The sequence below is a fragment of the Paroedura picta genome, chromosome 4, assembly GCF_049243985.1.
Source record: "Paroedura picta isolate Pp20150507F chromosome 4, Ppicta_v3.0, whole genome shotgun sequence".
Lineage (NCBI taxonomy): Eukaryota > Metazoa > Chordata > Lepidosauria > Squamata > Gekkonidae > Paroedura > Paroedura picta.
The window spans coordinates 37,950,548-37,968,604 of record NC_135372.1 but is presented as its reverse complement, the minus strand read 5'-3'; the positions used below and the strand labels follow the sequence as shown (position 1 = coordinate 37,968,604).

The 18,057-nt window shown below is 48.2% G+C and overlaps 1 long non-coding RNA gene across 2 annotated transcripts in view; it reads right to left on the bottom strand.

Annotated features, from left to right (window-relative positions):
- The window catches only part of LOC143836758 (uncharacterized), a 277,206-nt gene that overhangs the window by 126,782 nt on the left and 132,367 nt on the right, over window positions 1–18,057 (bottom strand). For both annotated transcript variants that reach the window (XR_013230712.1, XR_013230711.1), the window contains exon 2: window positions 2,360–2,538. This is a non-coding gene — a long non-coding RNA (uncharacterized LOC143836758). The remainder of the gene's footprint in view (window positions 1–2,359; window positions 2,539–18,057) is intronic.

The following is an 18,057-nucleotide window of genomic DNA, read 5'->3' as shown; positions in this document are numbered from 1 at the left end:
GCATAGTAATGCTAATTTCCTTCCCTTCCTTCAATATGGTTTTCTCTTTGTGATTTGCTCATTTGATCCTGCCCACTGGTCATGACCTTAGTAGTTTTTTAGAGACTGTACTGTGTGAATTGCACTCTTCCTCCAAATGGATCAAATCCCAAGTGATTCTTAAATTTGGTGGTTTGCAGAAGGTCCGCGTAGCTCAGTTGACATTTTAATGTAAGGTTTCCGGAGACTGCAAAAATGATTCCCCCAAAAAACTAAAATGATTCCCCCATTCACTAAAACTTTAAAGGAAATTTTTTTTCATATCTTTAGACGTCCCATCACAGTTGTTCTCTTTCCCTCTCACTGTCCTTACATCTCATGCCAATTTCACTACATGCTGACAAAAATGGGGAAATTGGCACAAAAGCATTCTCAGAAAACCCGGGGAAACAGCAACCAGAATTGAGCACAAAAGGGAGGAAATTCAATGGAGAATGAACAAGAAAATCCATTGGACTGGCATGGTGAAAGTGACGGGAAACAATAGTGCATAATAGGCCAGAGCCAGGGAATCTTGAATGATAGGCTGTTCCAAGAGATCTGAGTGGCTAGTTTCAGGTGAGCAGAGAGACACTTTAGAGCTGAAGGCTAAGGAGATTTCATTTGGAATTTAGCCCTTATTGAGAGCAGTTTAACACGGACAGGAGAACTGGGGAAAGTTGGCAGGGATGAATGGGTAATTAAACAGGGATCCTCATCCAGGACAAGGAAATGTGATAGATCTTCTAGAGAAAGAATATTTAGCTATACTAAGCCATGTAAACATGCCATTGTATACTTAGCTATACATGCCATTGAATATTTCCCCATCCCACCCTTTCCATTACTAGGGGAAGTGGAACAATGCAGAATGTGATGCCATGACATACGCCAGTGTGCCTAAATGTTGCAGATCATTCAGGGGCAGCCCTATAAATTTGGGGATGAATTGATTGCTTTGTCACATATCTATATACCACCTTGGCTTCAAGACAATATATATGGATTTCCCAGCAGACTCCCTTCCAAGCACTGACCAGATCTGAGTATTCTTTACCTCAACAAAGGTTCCACATAATGTACTTCAAAGTATGCCTGGCCCTACTAAGCATTGTGTTCCTGGCACCACTGGAAGGTCACCATGCTTCCAAGAGCATGGGAGCGCCCTACAATATCTTAATGAGAATAAAAAGGGGAAAGTGCCTCTGAGCATACTCAAAGCATCTTTTCAGTTTCCTTGGAACAATCACAGCCTGTCTTTTTATAGTACCTAGAATTTGGGTTGGATTCATTGGAATATTCCCACACATACATGCACCCTTGTCCCAGCAAATGCGCTAAAATTCCTCCTTGTGGCACATGACAGTGATTGAATCTCTATTATCTTTTTCGCATGCAGAAGACATAAGGACATAAGAAGAACCCTGCTGAATCAGCCCAGGGGTCCATCTAGTCTAGCATCCTGTCTCACACAGTGACCAACCAGCTCCTCTAGAGCAGTGGTCCCCAACCTTTTTATCACCGGGGACCGGTCAACGCTTGACAATTTTACCGAGGCCCGGGGGGGTAGTCCTTTGCCGAGGGATGTCGCCGCCGCCGCCTGAGCCCCTGCTCCACTTGCTTTCCCACCGGCGCCCCTGTCCTCCCACCGCCCAGCAGCAGCTGCGCAGTGCCACACCAAGGGGGAGCCCCAGCCATGGTGGCCACCAGAGAGCACCAAAGGTGAGCCGGCGGCAAAGTGGCAGGGCAGCCCCCGAGGCAGCAACCAGGGAGGAGGACGAGGAGGAGCTGTGGCCCGGTACCGACTGATCTATGGACCGGTACTGGTCCCCGGACCAGGGGTTGGGGACTGCTGCTCTAGAGAGACAACACTAGGGCATAGAGGCCTTCCTCTGATGATGCCTTCCTCCTCTGGTATTCAGGGGTTGATTTCCACCAAATGCCCAGCTGCCATTCCAACATGGCTAGTAGCCACTGATATCCTCTAGGAACCTGTCTAATCCCCTTTCTGCATTCTTGGGCAGCAAATTCTATATTTTAGTCACTCCCTGTGTAAAACAATCTTTCCTTTTGTCCATCCTAGCACGAAATGTTTGTTCTGGTACCTGCTCCTAAACAAACAAAATAAAACGACGCTAACCATCCTTTACACATTCCATCATTCCAGAGACACCTTTTGGGTGTGTGGTTAACCCCTACCCTCCAATACTGAAGCGCTACGTGTTGCTGCAGTCCCCGAGCCATTGCTTGCACGAGCCGAACGGCATTCGGCATGTTTTCCTTTCCACTCACGCATCGCAGGATCCGAGTCGTTGCGAGAAGTCTTGAGACTGACACTTACTTTTTCAAGGAATAAATTAGCTGATGTCTGGAACCTCAATTTCACAGTGGCTTGGACCCACCAGCTGCCATCCTGCATCTGATCCCAATGATGTGGCTTGGGCAGTTCCTTCCTTCCCTCCTTCCCGCCTGCCTGCTCCGCTCCGCTCCGCTCCTTGATGCCTTGAGGAAGAGTCACACCTGCAAACAGCAGGAGAGAAACACTAAGCAAGCAAACGTTCTCAACCGGCAAAGTTTCCCCGAGGCACACAAAGTCTTTAGCTCACCTGAGTAGCTGACTGGAATGAAGATATAAATTGCGATGGCTTTTTCTTTCTTTCTGTCTCTCTCTCTCCCTCCCTCCCCCAGAGTCTTATTTTTTTTTGGGGGGGGGGGGTCAGGAAGATGCTACAAATGTCAAGCACGATTTACTTGGAGACATCATTCGTCTCCCGGTAAGTATAAATCTTCTGTGTCAAACACAATCATGTTAAGATTTTTCTTTAGAAAATACAACCTGGCCAAACTTACGTGTTTCCAGAGAGGGAGAAGAAGCAGAAGAGAAGAGTTGGTTCTTATATGACGCCTTTCTCTACCCAAAGGAGTCTCAAAGCGGCTTACAATCTCCTTCCCTTTCCTCTCCCCACAACAGACACCCTGTGAGGGAGGTAAGTCTGAGAGAGCCCTGAGATCACTGAAGAAGAGTTGGTTCTTATACGACGCTTTCTTCTATAAGAAGGAGTCTCAAAGCGGCATACATTCTCCTTCCCTTTCCTCTCCGCACAACAGACACCTTGTGAGGGAGGTGAGGCTGCATTCCTGGTTGCAATGGGCTTTCTTGCTAGTCATTAGATATTTCAGGATTAACCTTTCAGTCCCCTGCCCCTCCAGGGGGAAAGGCTGTTGTTACGATGGTGGACAGTCAATGACAAGAAAGGGTAGTATTCAGAGCACAACCATGGCTGAGTAGTGTGGGAAACGGATGGTGGTGGTGGGGAATCTACCAACAGTAGCTGAAACTTACAGGACAAGATAAGACTTTCCAGGACAAACTAGGGTTGTAAACCCTGGGCCTTTTGCTCTGCCTTAGCTCTCCAATAGAGCTCTATCATAGTCCCCTTTCTAGGGTTCCTGTGCTTTGCTCCAGACTTTACCAACCGTGGCCTGCTATGATCGTTCCATAAACATTACAGTCCAAGTAGGCTTGCACATTGTGGGTGGGAAGATGCACATTTTTCATCCTCCTGATCACACTGCTGCTATTTTCATTGTTTTCGTTGCTTGTTGGGAATACTGAAATTGTGAACGCTGTATAAGACTTAAGTCTAGAGGAACATATGTAGGTATCTGATGAAGTGGAATGAAATGAGTTCATCGCCGGTTTACTTGTCATACTGAGAAATTAAAACAATCAATCTACAGGCCAGATGTGAATCAGAAGATTATTCAGAAGATTTACTTCAATCAGTTTTTGAGATTATTATAACTTGACGGCACAGCCTACTCCATACACAGTTTTTATATTTAGTTTTGAATACATAATGAACAAACAATCAGGCAGGAGTAACCCCCTAGCCTTTAGCTGAGCTAGTGTGGTGACCTGGAATGTTCAAAAACATTCCCAATGTTCAAATTGAATTGTCAAATGATCAGGAATAGCATTTCAGCAAATAGTGTAACTTCAAAGAGGGAAACCAATGTAGTCTTGGTGAAATCATCATGTATAGCAAGAGGATGGGCTCTGGCTGCAAACTTTCATTAAAGAAGAATGGGAACTTTAACTGATAAGCCCATAGTTAGGGATGGGCACGAACTGGCTCACGAACTGAAGTTAGTGATGAATTTTGTTTAGTTCATGATTTGCGAACTGGCATGAAGTTTCCACAGATTTTCAAGCAGTTCATGCTGGTTCATGAATGGATACATTTCCAAACAAATAGTCTCCACTCAAACAAAATGTTTACCAAACTTCAAAGTGACAGGTGAATTTATATCTACACAACTAGCCTAGTTTCTTGCAGTTGCTGCCCTCTTCCTTTCTGTCACTACTACTTCCTCCATTTGTTAAAAGGGTTATAGTTAAAAGTGGGATCATGCTAATATTTTTAAGTTGAATCTTACTACTTAGGTATTTGGGCTGATCCTGCGTTGAGCAGGGGGTTGGACTAGATGGCCTGTATGGTCCCTTCCAACTCTATGATTCTGTGATTCTATTTCTGTATGCCTTCCACATCTGCCCATGAATTTAAATAATATTGTCTTTTTTTACAATCACTTCAGGATAGATGCTACAAACTACACTGGTACAAAAAACAGTAGGGTTACTGAAAGAAGCAATTTTGTCACTTTAATAATCTATCTCTAGAAAATACATGACTCTTCTCCAGTAATCAAGATTTATTTTGTGGACTGTGCAAGCAGAAAAATGCAACACAAAATTGTTATCTAAAGCAGCTGTCCCCAACCCCCGGTACGGGGACTGGTACCGGTCCATATATCAGTTGGTACCGGGCCGCAACTCCTCCTTGAACTCCTCCCCGGCTGCTGCCTCAGGGGCTGCCCTGCCACTCTGCCACCGGCTCACCTTTGGTGCTCTCCGGCAGCTGCCATGGCTGGGGCTCCCCCTCGGCATGGCACTGTGCAGCTGATGCTGGCAGCGCCCCCCAGTGGGCAGCGGGAAATCAGGGGCGCAGGCAGGAAAACAAGTGGAGCAAGGGCTCAAGCAGCAGCAGCGGTGCCCCTTGGCAAAAGACTACCCCCCCCCCCCAGGCCTCAGTAAAATTGTCAAGTGTTGACCGGTCCCCGGTGATAAAAAGGTTGGGGACCACTGATCTAAAGCACTACTATGTACATGCAAAGTTGCTCTGTATAGTGCTCATGATGAATTTCAACCCAAAACATAGAGACAATTTGATTAGGGGTTTATCTCACTATATAATCAAGAGATTTTGATCAAGGTAAGTGTGGCTGGCTATCATGTTTGTGTCGAAGTTTTCAATATCCCCCGAGGATTGTGCCCATTCCTTTCCAGCTGCTATACTGTCAAAACACAGAGAATTGCACATTTGCAAATGTGGATTAATAGAAGACATTAAACAAAGAAGAGGGGCTCTCTGGCCAGCATGGCAGAGTAGTTAAGAGCAGCAGCCTCTGATCCAGAGAACTGCGTTTGATTCATCACTTCTCCACATGCAGCCAGCTGGGTGACCTTGGGCCAGTCACAGTTCTCTCTGAGCTCTCTCAGTCCTAACTACCTCACAGGGTGTCTGTTGTGGGGAGAGGAAGGGAAGGCAATTGTAAGCTGCTTTGAGACTCCATTGGGTAGTGAAAAGCAGGGTACAAAAAACAGCTCTTGTTCTCTTCATATAGAAGAGACCCTAATTCTGTTGACCCTAATTTTGTGTTGGGAAGTTTAGCATTTATAGTTTTCTCTCCATCCTGAAGTGAATTGAGAGGGACAGAAAATTATCTTAACACAAGCCCGCAGCGCCGTGGGTGCCACGGACTAAATAAAAGAGTAAGCCCTTGGGAGGCGGGATGTGTCCGGGATGAGGAAGGGTGCCGATTGGCCCCTTCCTCCGGACAGACTATCGGAGGGACCAATCGGCAGGCGCGATTGGTCCCTCCGATTCCCCGCCAGAGCAACTGTGCAGCTCGCAGTTGCTCCTTTGCTGGCGGCCTGACGAGGTGGGAGGCGCAAAGCGCCTCCCGCCGCGTCAGGCCGCCGGAAACAGAATATCCCGTACCGCCCCCCCCAATCTCCCAGCCCGCCGGCCAGGCAACGAACAACACAGCGGCAGCGACGAAGCAGCGCCAACGGAGGCGGCACCGGAGGATACCCCGCCGCCGCCACCACCGCCCAGCCCCCGACCAGTCACTGACCAACAAAGCCCCGCCACCGCCACCAACAACGCAGCCCCCGCCACGGACTACAAACACATGGGTAGGCCAAGGCGCGGGGGGGGGAACCAGCTAGCGCCTGCTGTATTCCAGCTACAGCGGGCTTAATTACTAGTACAATTCATAATCCCTGTCAGGAAACAATGGCCTGGAGTATGTGACTTCACTGAAGCAGTCGGTGCGACTCTGGGGAATGATAGAGGACAGGAAGGCCTGGAGGATCATTGTCCATGGGGTTGCAATGGGTCGAACACACCTTCGCAACTAACAACAACAACATGTGATTTGTATGGGCAGTTAAGGAGATGCCCCATGTGAGGCTTCCTCTTCCGTATCTATCAAACTTTCTCCATTGTTGAAGTATGGCTCAGTGTGAGAGAGGTAAACTTCATTTCAAGATGGGCTCAGACTGGAGCCTTGACCTTGTCTGAATTATTATTTATCATATGGCGTGTGTGTAGTGTAGTCAGGAGGATTGTCTGGCAGCCAGGCAAGGAATGGTCAGAGATGGTTTGCCATTGCTTGCCTCCACATCTTGACCCCTAGTCATCCTTGGAGGAACGACCACCCAATTCCTTGGAGGTCTCCCATTGCCTGCTCCTGTGTCATGCCCCCTAGTGTTTGTTGGAGGAACTGCCACCCCAATCCTTGGAAGTCTCTCCTCCCTATACTAGCCAGGGTCAGCCCTGCTTAGCTTCCAAGCCCAATAGAGCAGGGGCTTGCCTGCTCTAACTGTGTAAAACCTTTTAGAGGTGGAAAGATTCACATTACAATTCCCATCCTGCCATTTAAAATCTGGCAGTTCTGAGACAGGAGTTGCAACGCAGCTCACATTTCACCACCTGAAGGGCTACTTCAAATTCAGATTTACTGTTTCGGCCATAGATGTTAATATTTATGTCAGAAAAGAGATGCGCACGGCGGCGTGGAGAAAAAAAAAAACCCGAAATGAGTGTCTGCCTGATTTCGAGTATGCATCGCAGGAAGCCTATTTGGCCACTGCCTTGTGATGGGTGCACTCAGAACGACTCTCACACCATGTACATTCTTTTCCCTATGCAAGCATTAACATTTAAATCTGAAGAAGTAATGTATGAAAGCATCCCCAAATGAAGGAATGTCACATTGATGCCTAAGCGTCAGGAGGGGACCGGGATGGATGTGAAAATGGCCCTTGAGCAAGCCAAACCTGAGTGGCACCTGTGATGCTGACAAGCCAGGACTGCAGAGGTTGGTCAGCAGGACACTTAACAGGCACCCAGCAAGGCCTCTGGGCCAACTGATCCCCAAGGCTCAAGTTCTGTTGCTAGTGCTGGGCTCTCCTTGCTCTTAGCTACCGGCAGCCCACTGGAAAGCTTTCCTGCAAGTTCAACAGGCAGCCCAGGCCTGCTAAGCACACCTTGAGGTATTGAAGCTTCGACTGACTGGCTTTGAAGGGTTTTATATGTTTTTGCTGCACGGCCAGGGGTCTGCATTTGATATTTCCCACACAATACATTTTCTGCTGAAAATATGGGTCAAACAGGAGTAACCTAGAAGCCACATATAGGGTGGTGATGTTCTTACACCAACTACATCATCTGCCACACTCTATGCCTGACTCTCTGACCACTGGAAGCTTCTGACCAGTTGTACCATGGAAGACGTACAGCTGCTATTCCATTTTTCATCCTTTCAGATTCCACTTTAAAAAAAAAAAAATCCTCTGCTGGTCACAGGTTTCAGCTCAGAAGCACAGATGAGCTGAGAGGAAGGTAGGGAGAATTAGTCTTTAAAAACAGAATTCCAAGGGGACAGACAGAATGCAAGGTCAGACCATCTAGTGAGCCAAAGGTTTGTTCAGGCCATTCAAGGACATTGGCAGAAGGTGCAGATCACAGATAGCTGCAAAACTGGCTCAGGTGAGCCAGATGAGCTGACAAGACAGGGAGTTGCAGCAGGAGGCTGGGCAGAGGAATGAGGAGATTCTGCAACCCCTTTGGCAGCTAAGTCCTGGTTTGTTGGCAGCACCATTCCCTTCTGCTGGTCAGAGCTCTCTGCCTGTTGAACATCTGGCTGGGCTAAGCTCCCATCTAGCTGAGCGTTGAGTGAAGCTAGGAGCTTCTGGCAAGGCTCTTCTTCCAAGGAGTCCTCACCAACAGGACCTGGGCTCACAACAAATTCCCATTTTGTTCTCCTCGTAACAAATTTTCCAGCCCTACACTTCCCTATCCACATCTCATAACAAATTTTCCAACCCTACACCTCCAACAGTCCCTGTTGACTGCTCTTTCACTTCTTCCTGACATGCCTGGTGGACAGGAAGGGAGGCAGTATTCAAGGGCTTGACTCAACTCCAGCTGCAGCCAGAATTGGAACGGCCCAGATACAGTGCAAGACACTGCTTATCATATATTAGGTTTGCAAGCCTCCACATAAACGTCTCACAGAACTCCAACTGCTCTCCAGACTACAGAAGAATATCATCTTTACGTCCCTGCTGAGCTTTCTCCCCCACTTAGATTTCATTGACCCAAGTCACAACCCCAAATACACTATATATAGCGAGAACCAGCATGGTGTAGTGGTTAAAGAGTGTCAACCTCTAATCTGGAGAATTGGATTTGATTCCCCACTCCTCCACATGCAGCCAGCTAGGTGACCCAAGGCCAATCACAGTTCTCTCAGTTCTTTTCTCAGATCTCTCTCAGCCCCACTTATCTCACAGGGTGTCTATTGCGGGGAGTGAAAGGGAAAAGGTGTTTGTAACCACACTGGTACTCCTTTGAGTAGTGAAAAGTGAGGGCCGTTTCGCATTCGTCCAAAATAGCACAATGGTTACAAATTGAAATCGCTACAGTTTTGCCGCTATGCACAACGTCGTTGACAATCTGCAACACTCCTGAAACCGATCCGCAAAAAGCGCTTCGTTGTAGCGCTTTCAGGGAAATCCCCAAAAGTGGATTCACCCTCCGGAAAGCGCTACACTCCTGCAACCAATCTGCAACACTAGCGGGAAAGTTCTATGCGTTACCATTGGTGCGGTTTCTGCAAAGTCCCTCCCCCTGGCTCTCTCCTCTGATCTTCCGGCAAAGCGATCGCCATTTTTTTTTCTCCGAGCGAGCGGAGATCAACGCACCGGCAAGCCTTCGTTTACCCAGCGAGGCTTCCCCGGCTGCAGTCCCTCTGTTTAAAGTCACCAAGCACAAGCATCGCAGAGGCCCATTTGCTGGTTTATTTTCACTCTATTTTTCACACTGTTTTCGGCCGAGAATCGCGCCCGTGAGGGGGGGGGTTCACTCGGGGGGAGCGTGGCAACGATGAAACGGCAGCTCAAACATCACCTGCTAGCTGGATGGGTCTCTCCGTTGCAAGGAAACAACGCATATTCGTTGCAACGGGTGTGTTTTTTTTTTAAATAAAAAACCTTCCTTAAAGGGAAAGGGGCTGTTTGGGAGCATGATAACGGCCACCCATTGGCTGCTTGACGGCCAGGGGCGGGACACAGCTCAGCAATAGCGCTTCCTTTCTAGCGATTTTTGCCGAGACCGGAACCCTGTGGGAAATGATAGAAATGCAACTGGATTCCACTACAAAGGCAGGTATGCATAACGACGAATTCCACTATTTAAAATGGCGATTTTTTGTTCCGCAAACAATTTGCTACATGGATCCCGGTGCGGAATGGCCCTGAGATATAAAAACCCCAGCTCTTCTTCATATCTCTCGGAATTTGGCAAGCTAGAGATGGCGACCCATGTTTCTTCTCAGTCTACCATCTGGGCAGGAAATGTTCCCTATTGAATGGCTCCTGAATCTCTTCCTTTCTTTCTCAGCCCTCATGATTAATCTTCCTCAGCACTTTGTTCTTATTTTAGCCATTACTGCCTTTTTTGTTCATTTTAAACTACACAGCCTGTCGCCGTTGTCTTTGCTGTAACCTGTGATGACTGAAGAAAACAATGCCACAGATGTCTTTTGCTGACACAGATTATCATTAATGATTCTAATTCAGACCAATAAGACCTGGGCTACAATCCTATGAACACTTTCTTGGGTGTAAACCCCACGAAATAGACCTGAGTTGGATTTTGAGTAGACCTGCGTGCAATTTCTTTCACAAGATCTGGTGAAACAAGTATAAGCTGGTGGTATGACAAGCAAAATAAAACCTTTTGCTAAAAACACCCAGACAAACAATAAGTTGGGTTTTTTTTCAATACATCAGAAGCCAGCGAGTTACTGAGGCCGTTGGATGACAAAGGAGTGAAAGGATCCCTCAAGGAAACCAGGAAGATTCACACAAAGAAAAAACAGATTTTGCATTTCCTTAAGGGTGACCTTGAGTCAGTCACAGTTCTCCCAGGCCTCTCTCATATCTGTTGTGGGGAGAAGAAGAGAAGGTGATTGTAAAAGCTGCTTTGAGATTTCTGGTAGGGAAAAGCAGGGTATAAAAATCAACTCTTTTTCATTTGGGCAAGATTTCCATTTAAAAACATTTTTTTTAAATTTTGTTTTCAGATAATCAGCATTGGAAAAGAAAGAAAATACATTAGTATCTCCAGATATTTTACCTGGATATTAGTGAGATAGAAGTACATGACAACAAAAATACTACAGAAGTTTAAGGAGAATCTTTGTTGAATCAGAAAATAATAAGTGAGCATGAATGAAGAATTATTGGAATTTATTTAACTTTGTCTTATTTCCTATATATTATAAAAAGAGATACCAGTTTTCTAAATCTTGTGAGAGTTTTTTTTCCCTTGATAAATCTGTCTGCTTGAATCTCTTCTCCTGCCAATGATTAATTTATTCCACACTTTGCTGGGTCATTCCAGTATGGATTTTTTTTTTTTTTTAAGATTTCAGTTTTTTAAAGGAAGCCCTTTTTGTCTTTAACCAAGCTGGCATCTCCGATCCTGACACAACAGTTCTCTCTTGCACAAAGTAATGGCCACATCCTTCATCATCGCTCATCTCTTTCACAACTGTTTAGTATGTGTGGGAGGGGAACAAAGCGAGTACTTTCCTTATGCGACTGAACCTTGTACCTCTAAGAAACCACAGACCATGTGAGTTGTCACATGGGAGCAAACCCTGGCCCTCTCTCTCTCTATCCCCACCAATTTCTGCAGGCTTGCCTGCCAGTCAGCATACATAAGCAATGCTTTTGTTCCCCACAGGGCAGGAGTGCTAGCTTTATGGTGAGGAGAAACTTTAAGCCTCTCTCTTTGCTGTTCCCCAAATTCTGCAAAGAAGCTGCTCAGTGTGGGGAGTAAGTCATAGAGTCTGTCTCATTTGGCTGAGACTGCCTGCCAGCAGATACAAGCAAACGCTTTGGCACTGAGTGGCAGGTGCAGCCCTGGAGAGCTAATATCCATACAAGACTCCTATTTAGGTCCTCAGGTGGGACCTGGGGATTCCCAAGAATTAGAGATCATCTCCAGCCTAAAACCATCAGTTCCCCTGGAGAAAATACCTGCTTTGGAGGGCAAGCTCCATAGCATTATACAACACTGTGGTCCCTCCCCAGCCCCAAATTCTGCTCACTCCCTACTCCAATCCAAAGTCTCTAGGTATTTCCCAACCCAGAGCTGGCAGCCCTAAGTGGGCCCTGGGGATCCCCTGGAATTATAGCTAATATAACCCAACTAAAGAGATCAGTTCCCTTGGAGAAAATGGCTGCCTTAGAGGCATAGAACTACACTCCATTGTGGTCTCTCAAATCCTGCCCACTCCTGGCTGCACCCCCAAAGTCTCCAGGTATTTCCCAACCCTCAGCTGGCAACCCTACTCACAGTTTTCTAGAATCTGTTCTGCTTGAGGCCCAGGAACCAAGCCTTTTCACCGGGAGCCAACATTGTATTAGGGATACTCTCCCAGCAAGGCTGAAGGTGAAATAAGGCCTTAAATACTCTTTCAAGGAAGGGAAGATGCAAACTCCTCCCCTGCAGGAGCAGCTGCCAGTAGTTAAAGGTGCCACACAATTTATGGCAGCAAGCACTGCAACAGGGGCGAGGTGGTTCAGGGCTTTGAGTGGTCTGAAGAGTCAGTGGAGGAGAGACTTCTGGTCCAGCAGCAGGCTCTGAGATGAAGGGTTTGGGGTCCAATTTGAAACCATACAGTGAGCAGGATGACTCAGAATCTTACGGATCACCCAGCTCATTAGAGGCAGATCCTGAGGAGCTTCCCACTATCTCCTTCTGTGGTGGTGTTTGGTGCTCAGCTAACACCAACCCTGCCCTCAAAGGCTTCACCCTCTTTGCTTGTTAAGGAATAGACCAGGGGTAGTCAAACTGCGGCCCTCCAGATGTCCATGGACTACAATTCCCAGGAGCCCTTGCCAGCATTCGCTGGCGAATGCTGGCAGAGGTTCCTGGGAATTGTAGTCCATGGACATCTGGAGGGCCGCAGTTTGACTACCCCTGGAATAGACCATACTCTGATACATGACAGAAGTGAAACCTCTCTCAAAGAAATGAAAAGTGGAAGGGCCACAAGAAAGAGCAATTAAGGTTCTTCTGTTTGGTGGAGAGGCCACGTATCTATTCTGGCCGTGCAATTTCCCTGTCAGTCTCTCCCACGGTTGCCCAGGCCACCTCCATCTGCCCAGGGAAACAGAACGAGAGCAGCATGCCAACACAGCTATCAGATCAGAAGGCTTCCAACCTCTCCCAAATGTGAGAAATGAATGTGTCGAGATTCCGAATATTACAGTATCTACAAATGGGTCTAGTTAAGGTTGGATGTTAAATAGTCAACTGTCGGCGTCACACTTGTGAGATCGATTCATTTAGTCTGACCTTATCTGTACACAGCCCGTGGCGCCACGGGCGCCACGGACTGTATAAAGGAGTAAGGGGTGGTGGGGAGGAGTTAGGGCGGGACCGGTCCGGGATAAAAACTCGGAGGGGTCCAATCAGGAGCCGCGAAGCGGCTCCTGATTGGCCCCTCCAAGTGTCCATCCCGGCCCAAGCAGGCAATGGGGAGCCGCGCGAAGCGCGGTTCCCCATTCCCTGCTTCACTGGCAAGGGAGCACCCGCCAGCCGCGCTATGCGCGGCTGGCGGGTGCTCCCTGCCTGGCGGACTGACGCGGCTGCCGGGGACTCCCGTCCGTTCTTCCGACGGACCTCTCAAAATGGCCGCCGCCCCCGACAGCCAGCAGCCGCCTCCGCCGCCGCCGGCTGGCCGCCGCCGAAAATGGCCGCCGCAGCCGCCGGCAGCCAGCCGCCGCCAAAAATGGCCGCCGTTACAGCCTGCTAGCCAGCTGCCGCCGCAGCCAGCGAGCCAGCCGCTGCCAAAAATCGCCAAGCGCCCAAAATGGCCGCCCCGCCGCCAGCGACCCGCCGCCGCCGCCAGCCGAGCCGCTACTGCCGTGACTGCCCCGCTGCCGTCCGTCAATACAGGTAGGCCGCTTCCCCACTGAACACCTTTTGAAAACCTTTTGTGCGTAGATTTTATCCAAGCTCCAAGCCGAGAGCCAGCAGAAAAAAAAACCCTGTAGGAGCCTTTCGCGGCTCCAAGCCGAGAGCCAGCAGAAAAAAAAACCCTGTCGGAGCCTTTCGCGGCTCCAAGCCGAGAGCCAGCAGAAAAAAAACCCTGTAGGAGTCTTTCGCGGCTCCAAGCCGAGAGCCAGCAGAAAAAAAAACCCTGTAGGAGCCTTTCGCAGCTCCAAGCCGAGAGCCAGCAGAAAAAAAACCCTGTAGGAGCCTTTCGCAGCTCCAAGCCGAGAGCCAGCAGAAAAAAAAAACCCTGTAGGAGCCTTTCGCAGCTCCAAGCCGAGAGCCAGCAGAAAAAAAACCCTGTAGGAGCCTTTCGCAGCTCCAAGCCGAGAGCCAGCAGAAAAAAAAAACCCTGTAGGAGTCTTTCGCAGCTCCAAGCCGAGAGCCAGCAGAAAAAAAAACCCTGTAGGAGTCTTTCGCAGCTCCAAGCCGAGAGCCAGCAGAAAAAAAAACCCTGTAGGAGCCTTTCGCAGCTCCAAGCCGGCACGCCCACGAGAGCCAGCAGAAAAACATTAACCCTGTAGGAGCCTTTCGCAGCTCCAAGCCGAGAGCCAGCAGAAAAAAAAACCCTGTAGGAGCCTTTCGCAGCTCCAAGCCGAGAGCCAGCAGAAAAAAAACCCTGTAGGAGCCTTTCGCAGCTCCAAGCCGAGAGCCAGCAGAAAAAAAAACCCTGTAGGAGCCTTTCGCAGCTCCAAGCCGAGAGCCAGCAGAAAAAAAAACCCTGTCGGAGCCTTTCGCAGCTCCAAGCCGGCACGCCCACGAGAGCCAGCAGAAAAACATTAACCCTGTAGGAGCCTTTCGCAGCCCCAAGCCGAGAGCCAGCAGAAAAAAAAACCCTGTAGGAGTCTTTCGCAGCTCCAAGCCGAGAGCCAGCAGAAAAAAAAACCCTGTAGGAGCCTTTCGCAGCTCCAAGCCGAGAGCCAGCAGAAAGAAAAACCCTGTAGGAGCCTTTCGCAGCTCCAAGCCAAGAGGCAGCAGAAAAAAAAACCCTGTAGGAGCCTTTCGCAGCTCCAAGCCGAGAGCCAGCAGAAAAAAAAACCCTGTAGGAGTCTTTCGCAGCTCCAAGCCGAGAGCCAGCAGAAAGAAAAACCCTGTAGGAGCCTTTCACAGCTCCAAGCCGCCACGCCCACGAGAGCCAGCAGAAAAGCATTAACCCTGTAGGAGCCTTTCGCAGCTCCAAGCCGAGAGCCAGCAGAAAAAAAAACCCTGTAGGAGCCTTTCCCAGCTCCAAGCCGAGAGCCAGCAGAAATACATTAACCCTGTAGGAGCCTTTCGCAGCTCCAAGCCGAGAGGCAGCAGAAAAAAAAAACCCCTGCAGGAGCCTTTCGCCGCTTCAAGCCGGCGCCTTGGGAGCCCCGGCAGCCGCCCACAGCGCAGCTGCTGGGTGCTCCCTGCCCTCATGGCCCCAGAACACAATGGAGCCGCCGGGAAAGCCGCAGAAGAACAAAAAAATGCAGAGGAGCCGCCACAGCCCAGCGCACCACACCTGGGACTCCCCGGCAAAAACTACGAGACGCCGAGGAGCCGCCGCCGGCCTCCTCTTTCAGGTAGCCTGTCCCTCGCTCTGTCCCTCGCCTGCCGCTCGCTCTGGTCCCCACCTGCTAGCGCCCATTGTCTTCTTCATACAATGGGCTTTTTTACTAGTTTCAGCATAATATAGTTAACTTGGTCTGTTGAACACAAACTCAAAACGAGACAGCAAGAGCTAATTAGACATTACTCTTAAAATAATTATTTTCAACACCGGGGGCAGGGCGGGGCGGGGCAGGGCGGGGGAGTTTGCTTATGGATTTCCGTACTCTTCACCTGCACTTAGTGGAGAAACTGGAGAGTCAGATCAGACTGGCTGTTTTGCGTTGTGACATCAATTCTGTTTTTAACTCATCCTGAGCAGGTAAGAACATCCATGTGGTTCATGCGGGAAGAGCAAGACAGGAGCAGACCGAGGGAGGGAGGGAGGGGGGGGATAATGTCAACACAACAGCAATCCCTCTAAGTCAAAAAGGTAAATATTTGTACAGTTTAAGAGGCTTTCTTGCCAAAAAGTGTCCTCCCCCAATAAAATGAGGTGGGTCTATTTGAATATCAGAACACGGAGAATATTCAGCGTAGTGGAAAGTCTAAACAAGTTTCTTTACCAGGGTTTCTTGACAGCCCTGGAAGGGTTTCCTGAATGGGTAGGAGTTAATTAATTAATTATATATAATTTGTTTAGCATTTATCAGGTGATATGACCCTATATGGGCATGTCAATCTGCCCAGCCTCCCTCCCAAAATTGTCACTGATGGGCCTGGAGGGGGTGGAAAGAGGAGGGGCTCCAGGTAGGCATGTACCTATGTTTCCCAACCATATTCTGCACAATTGCACCACTTCTGGGGTCGCTCAAAGCCTGAAGAATGTTTCAGGGGTTTCTCAATCGCCAAAAAGTTGCGAAAGGCTGATCTAAAATATGAGGACCAGAAGCAACAGGGACAAAGCACCAATACAGGGTGAGCAAACAGACCGAACATTAAAGGGGCAATCGTCAATAAAGGTAGGACTTCCACAAGCAGAAGGAAGGGTGGTTTTTCCTGATTTTCCTCTCTCCCGGTGTAGACCTCTGACTCCTCTGTACTGTTCATGTGGCCCCCAGTCCCCGAAGATTAGCATTCGAGGGACACTTGGAGTGGATGAAAACCCCTTCCATCAACAGAACTGTTCGGTAGGATCCAAGCCACTCCTCCCACCACTGTATCACAGTCCTTTTCGAAACAGCATCAGAATCACTGCCCAGTTTAGAAATCCCGTCTGCCTTCCCCTGTCCCCGCCCCACCGACCCCCACCCCCACCCCCAAAAATGCAGGAGAGAAATTAACATGAGCACTTAGAATGCTGTCATGCTGCAAGATGCTTTGGTAGTTTGCACTTTGGCCCTTCCTCTAACCCATACATTATTTAACTAAGAGAAATGCATAAATGAGACTGAAGAGGCAGAACAATATGTAGGAAAGGGAAGAGAGTAAATGTGTGGGCATGCTATATATATATATATATATAAATATATATTTTCCCATGCAGACCTATACCCATTAGTTTGGTTTCTTATTTAGGATGTGGCATTAATCATGCTAATATTTTACAGCCTGGCTTCACACTTTAGTCATTACGTTAATCAAAGCCATCAGTGTAGGAAAGAACACCCTACCAGGTGGGAATAGGAGCTGTCGCTCGACGTTAATTACTTTGCATTTTACAGCAATCAGCAGCAGGGGCTGAGATCATAATAAATTCATGACTTATGGGCCCATAAAATCATTACTGTAGGAAAATATGTTTTATCAGGGATTCGTCGGGCTGCAGTTCAGAGAGAGACTTCTGGAAGGAAATGACACCCATGAAATTAAACCAACCCTCGCAGTCAGCAGAAATGCAAATGTAGGTACAAACAGAGCCGGGGCGGGTTTGTGCATTAGGGGTTTGGGGAGGGGTTGTGTGGATGGAGCAGAAACAGCTGGGAACAAGGGGAAGATATGGCCGGAAGCCAAGACACACACAGCATTAAGCACAGAGGCAGGTGAATGAAGAAAGGAAGGCAGTCTGAGGCACTGGTAGGGGAAGAAATCGCATAGATCATGGGTAGCCAGACTTCAAACAAGGGTTAAGACGTATGAAACATCTTCTACAGTGGTGGAGAAGATTTCATTGCTCCCTAAGTGAATATAAACTTTTATGGTCCAGGGCAAGGTCTAAAAATACACAGTTCTGCATGTTTTCAGCATCTTGACTGGGAAAAAATCAACGCTGGAAGGTACACACTGGCTAGCATCCATGAATCAACAATCAATCGTTCGTGTTAAAATTCCCTAGATTCATTTTGAGCTTTAAAAAACTGTTAATATGCAAGATTATATATATCTATAGAAGATATAGATGTAAAATGTGTGTGTGTATAAAACAAACGTATGACATTTCTTGTGAAAACTGTCTTGCTTATCTATTAAAGGTAAAGGTATCCCCTGTGCAAGCACCGAGTCATGTCTGACCCTTGGGGTGACGCCCTCTAGTGTTTTCATGGCAGACTCAATACGGGGTGGTTTGCCAGTGCCTTCCCCAGTCATTACCGTTTACCCCCCAGCAAGCTGGGTACTCATTTTACCCACCTCTAAAGGATGGAAGGCTGAATCAACCTTGAGCCAGCTACTGGGATTGAACTCCCAGCCTCATGGGCAGAGCTTTCAGACGGCATGTCTGCTGCCTTACCTCTCTGCGCCACAAGAGGCTCTTTATCTATTTATCTATTATTGAGGTCAAATACCCAAGAAGTCGTAATTTTAAAAACGGAGAGATTTGACAGAT